Source organism: Patagioenas fasciata, chromosome 13, assembly GCF_037038585.1.
Source record: "Patagioenas fasciata isolate bPatFas1 chromosome 13, bPatFas1.hap1, whole genome shotgun sequence".
In the NCBI taxonomy this organism is placed as follows: Eukaryota; Metazoa; Chordata; class Aves; order Columbiformes; family Columbidae; genus Patagioenas; species Patagioenas fasciata.
Window position 1 is genome coordinate 20810324 of NC_092532.1, and position 10274 is coordinate 20820597.

At 37.5% G+C, this 10274-nt stretch overlaps 1 long non-coding RNA gene across 1 annotated transcript in view; it reads left to right on the forward strand.

Moving 5' to 3' along the window:
- LOC139829042 (uncharacterized) overlaps positions 1-10013 on the forward strand; it is a 217743-nt gene extending 207730 nt beyond the window's left edge. The window contains exon 3 of the long non-coding RNA XR_011741258.1: positions 9913-10013. This is a non-coding gene — a long non-coding RNA (uncharacterized lncRNA). The remainder of the gene's footprint in view (positions 1-9912) is intronic.
- Positions 10014-10274: the final 261 nt, after the last annotated feature.

Here is a 10274-nt window from a genome sequence, read left to right on the forward strand (position 1 = left end):
TGTATGAATGTTGCAGTGATTTACCTAGCTAATTTTTTCTTTTTATGTAAATGTTACGAAATTATGTAGTTTTGAGAACAACAGCGTTTATAAACAAAAAATATGTCCTGCCTCTTAAGCAGCATTCATTTTGCAACAGCGATGAAATTGAAGAATCGGCTGTAAAACTCGGTGGAGTCAGCAGATACCTTTCCATTGACTTCATAGGATGTTCAGATGTGCAATTAATTGATTGTATGTGTTCTTAGTGTGTGAAATCCTGTGGAAATAAATTGGTAGTTGAGCCTGCCATCTGGGCAGCCTGACATCAATCTGAGTACTCTAAGTTAAACCAAAGGAAAGCCTGTGTCTTGCAGCCTTGGTATTATCTTCTGGAAAATTCTGGAAACAATTCAATTGCTTGTACTCTGGGTATATGATGTATTTCAGCTCTTTGTCATGCTGAAGGCCAATTCTTCAAATCTTTCCCATTGTACTCAGAAGCAGCTCATCTCTCTCTAATTAAAACATTATGTTACACAAAAATCTGCTATGCCTTTTTACCCATAGCTCTGAAAGTCCACGTTCTAGTATAATCTTGGCTTTCTTGTGTTCTCTAGACTCAGTTGTGTGTTAGTCGGTATTGATTCTTGGATCAGAAATCACTTTCATCAGTTTTGTATTATTTGGAGACAGCCCTTAATTCCTTTATATAGAAGAAATTCAGTTGATACCAAATCAAGAAAACAGCAGAACAAAAATCAGGGCAACAGAAGAAAGGAAGGCCTGTTTGATATGTTGAAGCTCACAACTCTGTAACTGCTCTGGGGAGCTTTTCCTTTGTCATAGCTGTGATTTAGGCTGAAGAGATTGCTACTCTTTTCTTTTAAATAGAGATGCTGTTTCTCCCATGTTTTTAGCGATGAGATATGAACTCAAAAATCCTTTGTAGACACAAAACAAGTCTGTATGTGTTAATGCACATTTCTCCGTGTAGACCAGTGTTCTGCATTAATGGTAGCCTGCACTGGACACCTAAAGATGCTTTTTGGGTGTTGTTTCAACTCCCAGTGGAAATGTGGATTTGTCTTCCTACCTAGAGGTGAACTCAAATGTGCACATGTGTTTGGGGTTTTCCGTGTGGTTGTTTTGATTTTTGTTCTGTTCTGCCCCTCTGCGCCCCCAGAGAATTTCCATTTTTCACTATTTACCCAATTAAACAAGCTAATGTTAAAGTTTGGGGGTTGAGCTTAAACTATGCTTGGCTACAACTGAAGACACTGGAAAGCAAAAGAGCCCAGCACTATTTTGCATAGACTCTTTCAGAGGCATACGTATCCCACTTAGGATTATTTTGGCAACACAACATATAACATACTTGCTGAGCAGATGGCTGGGATGCTATGGTTCACGTCAGCTCAGCAGTCTACTGTATAGAATCTTACATCTTCTGCGTTCTCACCGCTGTGGTGTGATGAGTACATGCAGCCAGTCTGATTGCAGATTAGCCACTTCTAAAAATCTTAGAACGCAATCATTTTATTCTTGGCAAATCCCAGGCTGTAAAAGAAAACTTTTCAGCAATGGAGAGGACTTTTAGGTCTTCAGAGCAACTTGCTGACCCATCAATAATTCTCAGGAAGAATAAGCAATGCAAAATGGCCCAAGATAGTTTTGAACCGAAAAAGAATGGCAGCATTGGCTAGTAAACCCAGTTAACTCCATTACAATGCAAGAGCAAGAAGAAGGTATAACCTAATGATTTGGTCTAATCTAATCACAAACATCTGTGCCATTTTGACAGCTGTAGTTGAGGGGGTGGGAGGGAGTACTGAAAAGCATTAAAAATTATTGGAATACTATAAAGACTTTTAAAAAAACGTGCTAGAATGAATAATTTTTCCTTATTTGTCGTATCAAGAGTCTGCAAGCTTAACAAATGTAACTTACTGTTTGTTTTCAACTGCGTGCTCAAAATAATTTGTAAATTATTACAGCAATGAGAGTATGCCTACATTCTTAGGCATATTGTGCCACGCAAGGTCTCCTTGATAAAAATGCATCTTTTGAGAAGTGTAGCTTATGAATATGGAAAGAGAGAGCACAGGAAGAACTAAATCATGCTAACCCTCTTGTTCCTTCCCATCTGTAAATAGTTGTAGAGGTTATGCTGGAAGCAGCATCGAGTGTCATGTGTCTTCCTCAAAGTTGCCATAAGCTGCTGGTGGGTGAAGTTAGATGTGCTGAATATTTCGCATAACAACTTGCACTTACTTGAAATATTGTAAGGTTTACTGGATCTTCTAACCTCGAATTAGAGTCTCTTAAAAACCCAGTGTCTTAACTGTGTTCAGCCCTGCTGAAAAACAGGCAATTTGTTAGTGGCAATTAGGCGGTATTGAAACATTCATACTGTCAGTTAAACTATAGATTCCTTGCAGATACAGCAGCGTGCATGTAAGCGTTTCTTCTTTCTCAGTTCCCTTTGTTGTGTCCCATTAGTAGCAGCACGTTTTAATTACAGTAAGCCGCCTCTGCCTCCTCCTGTGTGTTCTTACAATGCAGCCAAATGGTGCGGTGTAGTTTGACTGGTGATATTATTCTGCACTGAGATTTGTAAGAAACAACGGGTGAGAAGTACTGCTGGCAAAAAAAAAATCTTCTATTTTTCAGAAAGAATCCGAAACAACTATTGTTATTTGTCTGCAAGGAGTAGTTTGAAACCAAAATGAATGAAAACCTGAAAAGGCAACCTTTTATTTTACTGGGGAGGAGAAAGGGAAAATGGCACAAAAGAACTAATTTTTCTTCTCTTTTTCTCTAGTTCCCATGTTTTGGTATCCAAATGCTCTGCACTGGGTGTGTTTTAGGGTTGTGTGGATGGTTTTGGATAGGCTTCTGCTGATTTAGCTCTGGAAATTCTAGGCTTTCATTAATTTTAGCTGCTGAGTAAGGCATACAGGATGCAAGAGGTTTTATTCCCAAGGTTTGGTTAGAGCACTGTGCCACATCAAATACGAAGCCTATTTCAGCTCTTGATTCAATTGCCTAGTGCTGTCCTAACAGATGACAACGGGTTAATCTCCCAAAAAGCCTTTCCTGTATGCACAAGACAAAACAAGAAGCAGACTTTAAAGGCTTTAAGTATGGCTATAGTTAACTATAAACAGCTGTTGCAAGATAAGGCATTTCTATTGGAAAAGTGAGCCCCTTTCCCCCATTTACAATGAAACCATTCTGAAAGTGGCATTTGGAAGGAGTCAGTTCTCCGTCTGGCAATAATCAGAATTAAGTGATGGGGGTTGGGGAGTGAGTTGTCGGATCTTTCACCTCAAACTGACATTTATATAGCAATTCTATTTCTGCTACTGAAAGCCAAAACATACAAATCCATCTTATCCAGACCAGCAAGAAACAGGGAGCGAGTGATTATTTTTTTTCCCCTTCCATTCTCTTTTTTTTTTCCTGCCTCTGCTATGCATCAACATTCATTTTGAATAATGAGAAAAGAATGATATTAGCAAACCTCTATCTATCTTCTAGAGTCTAGTAACATGACGTTTGAATTAAATCCAAATAATACCTGGTGTAAGAATACGTTTTTAGAAATTCTTCCTGCTTGTTAAAGCCAAACCATAGAACATTTGAAGTTTTCTACTTGTACTGTTGTCAATACATTGAAATGTTAGCCGAAGTGTCTTTTTGAGGAGAGATCCAAAAACTAATTGGTTCTGTTCCAAATCAAAAGCTAGAAGGCCATGAAAATAAAAGATCTAATTTGAAGGCTTTTTGGCAGTTAGTGATTTGTTAAATAGTTTCGTTTTAATTGCTTTCGAAAGTGAAGGGAAAGGAGAGATCTTTTGTAATTCAAGATTCTAGAGAAAAAAAAAACACAGAACCCACACAAATGTGGGAAATCAGGCTGTTAATATTAGAAGTTACAATGTGACTCACACAGTGCAAAATCTGTGATAGTACAAGCAGCAAAAACGGAGACAAAAGAAACAGATGTGCAAACTTCCTACTAGTTAAATTCCAGCTATTTAATCAACAGCAGGACTCGTCCTTTGTTTTGCATTTCCTAGCTCAGAAACATCTCAATAGGAGGACGTGAAAAGGTACTGCAAGAAAAGTGCTTTTACCATCTGCAACCCAGCGAATACTTTAATAAAGCAGCGTTCGCAAAGTTGGCCACAGAGGTATAATGAGAGAGGGTAAACCAGCTATAATTCAAAACTAGCAACCTGGTTAGGAACTTTCGTACAGCTGAGCCAGACAGAAACCTGGTTGTTTGACTTCATAAGCACTTCAGATTCAAAGAGCTTTCTGAACTATGGGCGGCAGTTGTGCTCCTCGGACCAAAGCCAACTTCTAAGTTATTAATGTAATCAGAAAGTGGGATAATTGTTCTGTGACTTCTTTCACACTGGGAGAAGTCCCTAATGTTCTGTGGCATTACATCTGAAGATAACTGTCCTCTGTTAGCAGCTGGGGCTAGAGAAGCAAAACTACATTTTGGTTATAAAGTAAGGAACCCCATAGCTGGGGTAGAAACACAATCTGTCACTACATACTGCCCTGTTTTCTAGTGTTGCACATAAATGTGGTGGATAGATTTCCAGACCTGCATGTGATCTATAGACAAGATAAATCTCCTACCACAGAACAGGAGGTGGTTGGTGAAGTAGTGCTTTTTACATATTTCACATTATCCTGGGCTCTTTGGCATTTCCCTTTCAAGATTCAGGTGCAGAAGGCTGCTGAGTACAACCAAGAGCTCTGCCTCTTCCTTGCTTTCTTGGCAATGTGGGAGCCCGCAGGAGCAGCAATGTTCATTCCTCTGCTGCATGTTCCCCACTGAAGGCTGGAGAGCACAGGTAGGCTAGGTTTGCCCAATCTGGTTTGTCCTTCAGCCTATGGATGCATTGCCAGGTGAAATCACTGCAGTCTTGCTGTACATTAATAATTTGGAGAACCCCAGAAGCTAAAGCTGGCGTTGTAGAACTGAGAGCCTGGTAAACTGACTGACTAAGGACAGGTCTCTTCACCCCATCAGAAAATTTTTCAGCAAAATTCAAAAACTTGGTGAAAAATTGTTCTTGGATCATTGTTTGCCAGTGCTTTTCTTCATTGCAATTATAAATTGACTTTTTTTTAAGCAAAGGAGAAGACGTTATCAGGTTGCATCCTAATGGAGATTAATAATAATTGGGGTCTTGAAGTAATTAATAAACATTATACATTATCAAACTAATTGTTAAAAGAAACACTAATATTTAAAGTGCCGTTCATTTGTTGTGCAAATTTTATCAATTGTTTGTGGAATTACAGGGTTGAAGGAAATTGTGCACAATTTCTGCTGAAACTTGTAGTTATTTCTGTTACGTTATAGTGTGCAAATCTGCCAACTGTAACACGAGTTGTATTGGTTTGAATTGTACAGTTCTGCATTTAAGAGCCCTACCAGTCCCAGGGGTTGTTCTGATGCACTCCAGCTTAGAAAAGAGCTTTTGAAAAACAGCCCTCATTTAGACTGTGGTGCTAAAAGTGTGAACAACTTTCTTACTGATTTACAACAGGTCCCAAATCACTGCTAGTGATCCATATCACAGTTCTGTGACCATTCATCATTTAATTGTCACAAAACAAAGAGCCTCTTTCATGGAGAACTGTTTCACATGCATATATGTTTTATCACTCATTTTTACAGTGGGGGGACTGCATATTGTTCCCTCTCACTGAGAAACCAACAAGTCATCTACGTTCTTTGAAACCTGTACATTTTAGGCTAATTTGCTGAGGAAACAAAAATGGATTGTAGAGATATGTTCAAATATATTAATGAAGTTGCACAAATGTACAGGAGCAGCACATTTGGTCTTGATGATTTGGACATTTTTCCAAGCATATATACCTAGTAAACAACCTGTTACATAATCTGTAAATACACAGTATAGCATCAAATGGGACAAATGCTACAATACACATCAAAAGGTGTACTTTTTGTTTAATCGTGATAATAGCTCTCACATCACATCAAATTTCTCCGCATCCTCAATCTGACAGTAGAACTAATTTGAAGTTGCTGAGTTTTTCTCTGCAGTATCTCAACTTGATTTTTGCTACGTTCTTTTGAAAACAGACAATAGGAAATAGACCTGACACACTTGGGGGCAGATTTTCTGTTTGGCCTTGCCGTAAATGATCTTTAATGAGAAAGGTGAATATCAATGGACTTGTAAGATACAGGTCAATGTTTTCTAGTCCAGACTGTGTCTGTTGTGTGTAGTTCTGTTTAGTCCTTATGAGTCAATGAATTTATATACATACGCAACCACATACACACACTGTCACACATCAACACACAGCGTGGAAGAACATAAAAGATTTAGAGACTGAGGAATGTAAAGAAGTGGAGGAAGTTTTCTCTGCCAAATTAAGAATTTGTATTTCAAAGCTGTGTATTGTGATTTTGGACTACTAACTCAATCCTGTATTATTTGCAGCAAGTAATGGTCTCTGCATTGCAATAAAAGCAATCCTGTAGTCTAAAAGTAAAATTGCTAAAAAAATAGAAATGTTCCTAGAATTGATTGACATTTTGCACGTCTTTTTAGTAACTGTTCATTTACCTAAATAATTCATACATTTCATTTTCTGTATTTCATCTTCAACAATGTAGTGCTTCTCTATCAACTTTTGTTAATAGTGCCTTTTTAGATTACCATTCTTTCTTCTACCATTGCTTGAGCAATGACACATACTGAGGATTTGAATCCTTATCAGATACGATTTTTCAGTCCCTCTATAACTTTTGTCCTGTTCATGAACATAGGCTGTTGCCAAGAAAAAAAGACCATATCTTTTGAAGAGTTGCACAGTGATTTTCATTCGTGTTGGGATGCGTGTGATTTTTCTAGGGCTCCTCAGGGTTCCCATGCACAGAAAGACAGGAACTGAAAGATGGTTTTACTTGAATGTGTTTCTCTCTCTCTTTTTTTAAAATTTTCTTTTTTGGAGCAAAGATCCCTTTTGTATTTAAATCTAAGTGTTCTTGAAAATGCTCTGTGCGGTTCAGAGTGTCTCACAATATAAACTTCCAGGCGTTTTGGAAGGAATGACAGAAACTTGGGAAGTTCAAGTTATGTTCCATTGTTATTCTCATTAGGTAAAGGCTGTTAAGAGTAATTTCCTGCTGGAATTTCTTGGTCATATTAATAGACCACAGAGAAACAAAGAAGTTAGAAGAGCTCTGCTTCATAACTCTTGGAAGAATTTATTTTCAAGATTTATTAGCAAAATGACAATAAAGATATTGTAAAGAAACCCCAAACTTCAGGCTTATTTTTGCCACCTCTGAATACTGATCCTCTGATAATTTGGACAGCCATCTTGCAAGTGAACCATTAATTATGTGTTTTGAAATTTATTGTTTCCTTTGAAAAGTCTTTCTTGCAAACATATATTGTTATATAGCTAACTAATCTGCGCATATAATTAGTAAGTGTGAGTATAAATCCATGTGCTCTAAAGTTCCTTTTGCAGACAATGTAACTACACAAGTCATGCAGTGTTCTGGCAGGGTTAGTCCACTGCCTTAGGAGCAAGAGGAGAAAAAAGGAACCATCTTTATTGGTAGATGGAGAATAGAAATCCTCTTCAAAGGAAACAATTTTCAAAGCCTACAGTCATAAGGATGCCAACTGCAGTGTGTTTGGCACCAGAGTTATCTGGAAAGCGAAGCACAATACTCAAATTTAATCACTATATTGCTCTACAAAGCTTTGCTTCATATGTTCGTCATTACTGACTTTATTTAGTTTGAAAAGCATTTTCTTGTACTTGGCAATTTTTAGAAGGTATTGCACCATTTGGTTGTGTTTGAGGACCTGCCTTCTTTTAACACTGACAAGGTGACAATTTTGGCAGTCAAAATAAATATAAGACAACACCTTTTTTTTTTCTTAGGCGTTGGTTTTTAGTGTGTTTGTGTTTTCTGTGTGTGTATGTTTGATGTGGTGGGGTGTGGGTTTTCTTGGTTTCACTGTTGGTTTTTAATCTGTTTGTTTGGGGTTTTTTGTTTGTTTGTGGTGTTGTGTTTTTTTTTTCTTGCCAGACGATTAATTTGGAAGCATTTTTCTAGACTATTTTTAGGGTGACCAGTTAAAGATGATGAATGAGAATATAGAACCAGAGACTGGAATACTTGGGGATTATGAAGTAGGTTATGAGGTCTGGTGACCTTCTGTTTTGCTATCACACAGAGAAAGTTTTACTGTAGTTATCAAGCTTCATTTTAAAAACCTGGAGATAACACTATTGTAAGAATTATGTCAACACTCCCTTTTAACTCCCAAATTACCTGACAAAGAATGGAATGTATTCTGTCTCTATGGGTTATTTGGCTATAATACTTTTTTTTGGACAATGATGATGTATTTTGCTTTCCTTGATTTTTGTAGCTTGTAGATAAGACAACATATAGAAGTGACCTTCATCTCATAGCTGCAGCTGTGTGGTCCAAAGAAAAGAAGTCTGGTAATTTTGAGATTGGGGGACTAGAAGAAAACTGTAAGGAAGTGGGTAAAATAATCCTTTCTGTTTTCTGCATGCAGTGGGAATGGGCAGTGTCATTGTTTCATGTTGTGTTTGGGAGCTGGCATAGGATGGCAGTGAATGAGAATTTGGGTCAACTTTATCCCTTGGTGTACCTGATCTGCTCTGCAGCTTTTGGCTGCTGCATGGGCCTGCATCTTGATATCTGCAGCCATGACCCTTCTGCTGAATAAAATTGACCCGCTTTGAGCTGCCTGGTTTGTTTCCATAGACAAAGAGCCTAGAGATGTTTTCTGTTGGATTTGGCCCAAACTGGTCGTGTTTTGTAGGTAATATACTCAGTGCTTATAGACGAGGGATGAAACATAACAAACGCTATGCTAGATCATATTTACTCTGATTTAGTTTGGTCATTAGCTATTGTGTGTCTGTGATTCATTATTAAGAGCAATAGAGACTTTAACAAATACAGAAGATACTTGATAACTGTGGTATGCTAAAGGAAATAATAGTTTCTCAAATTTTCACAGAATTTACAGCAAGGCTGCTGAATTATTACCAGCCGAATTAACAGAGGGGTTTTTTTGTTGTTGTTGTGCTGGATGTAAAGTGCAGGAAATAAAGGAGACACAAGAGAACTTTCGTGGAGATTTTGATCAAACCACCAAGTATCTAAAAGTATTTTACTTGTTTCAAGCTTAATGCTTTTGTAGGAGGGAAGAAGTGGAGAACGTTTATCAGCTCCTTTGTGAAAATATATCCAAGGCTTATTAAATGTTGATTCATGTTTTTTGTTCCACATTACCTATATTGTGTGTAGGTGTGTATATATACACACACACATGTCACCAAGATTATTTTCTTGTTCTTATTTCTCTGTATTGTAAAAAGTTTGTGTATGTTCTATGCAGCAAAGTGATGTGTTTGGTATTTTTTTTTCTTCTTATATCTGTTGGTTCCTCTCTATTCCTTACAATAATTTCTGTAACTGAGTAAACAGGATTATCTCTGACATAATAATATTTGCAGTCTTCTAAGTAAAGGGAAGTATGCACTGTTTCAAAAATCTGCTTGTTTATTAAAGCTTTTCTGTGTTGCATTGTGATTAGTTAAAAATAATTGAATTAGATCTTATAATTGTTAGTTTCAAACTGGTGGAAAAGCTGGTTTTGCATGTTAGCAATTATATTTGGAATTAGAATTGTGGTCCTGCTAATGAATGTAAATGTATGTAGTTTGGATTTCAGGGAAACAGTGCTGATTTACCTAAGCCTGTCCCAGATTTGAGGGAGATCTCTTACTGTTTTAAGATGGTACGTGAGAAAGTGTCATAACCTATAATTTCTCTGAACCGTGTTTTCCTGAAATATTTTCTAGGAGCTACATGTGTGCTTTTCGTTGCATGGAAGAGGAGGTGAAGCAGCCTGCTTTGAGGAATGGAATGGAATGTTTTTGCCTGGTTCGGAAAGCTGATGATGCTAAAGGTAAGATGTTGAAAAACGTGTCACTGACACTGTTTTATTTAGTTAATTTAGTTTTTGTCTTGCTATGTTGAAGTTGTTGGTTTCTTGGAAAGAGGTAGAGATTTAAGAAAGTCTATGAAACCCTAACTGCTGGATGAAGTCTCTGATATGCCTTTGACACTGGTGAATGCTGTTTCACACGCTTCTTACATACAGTGGGCCAGGTGATGGCCTACTTTAATCTTTGCTCGTGTTGGGATAAGAATGTATTGGAAG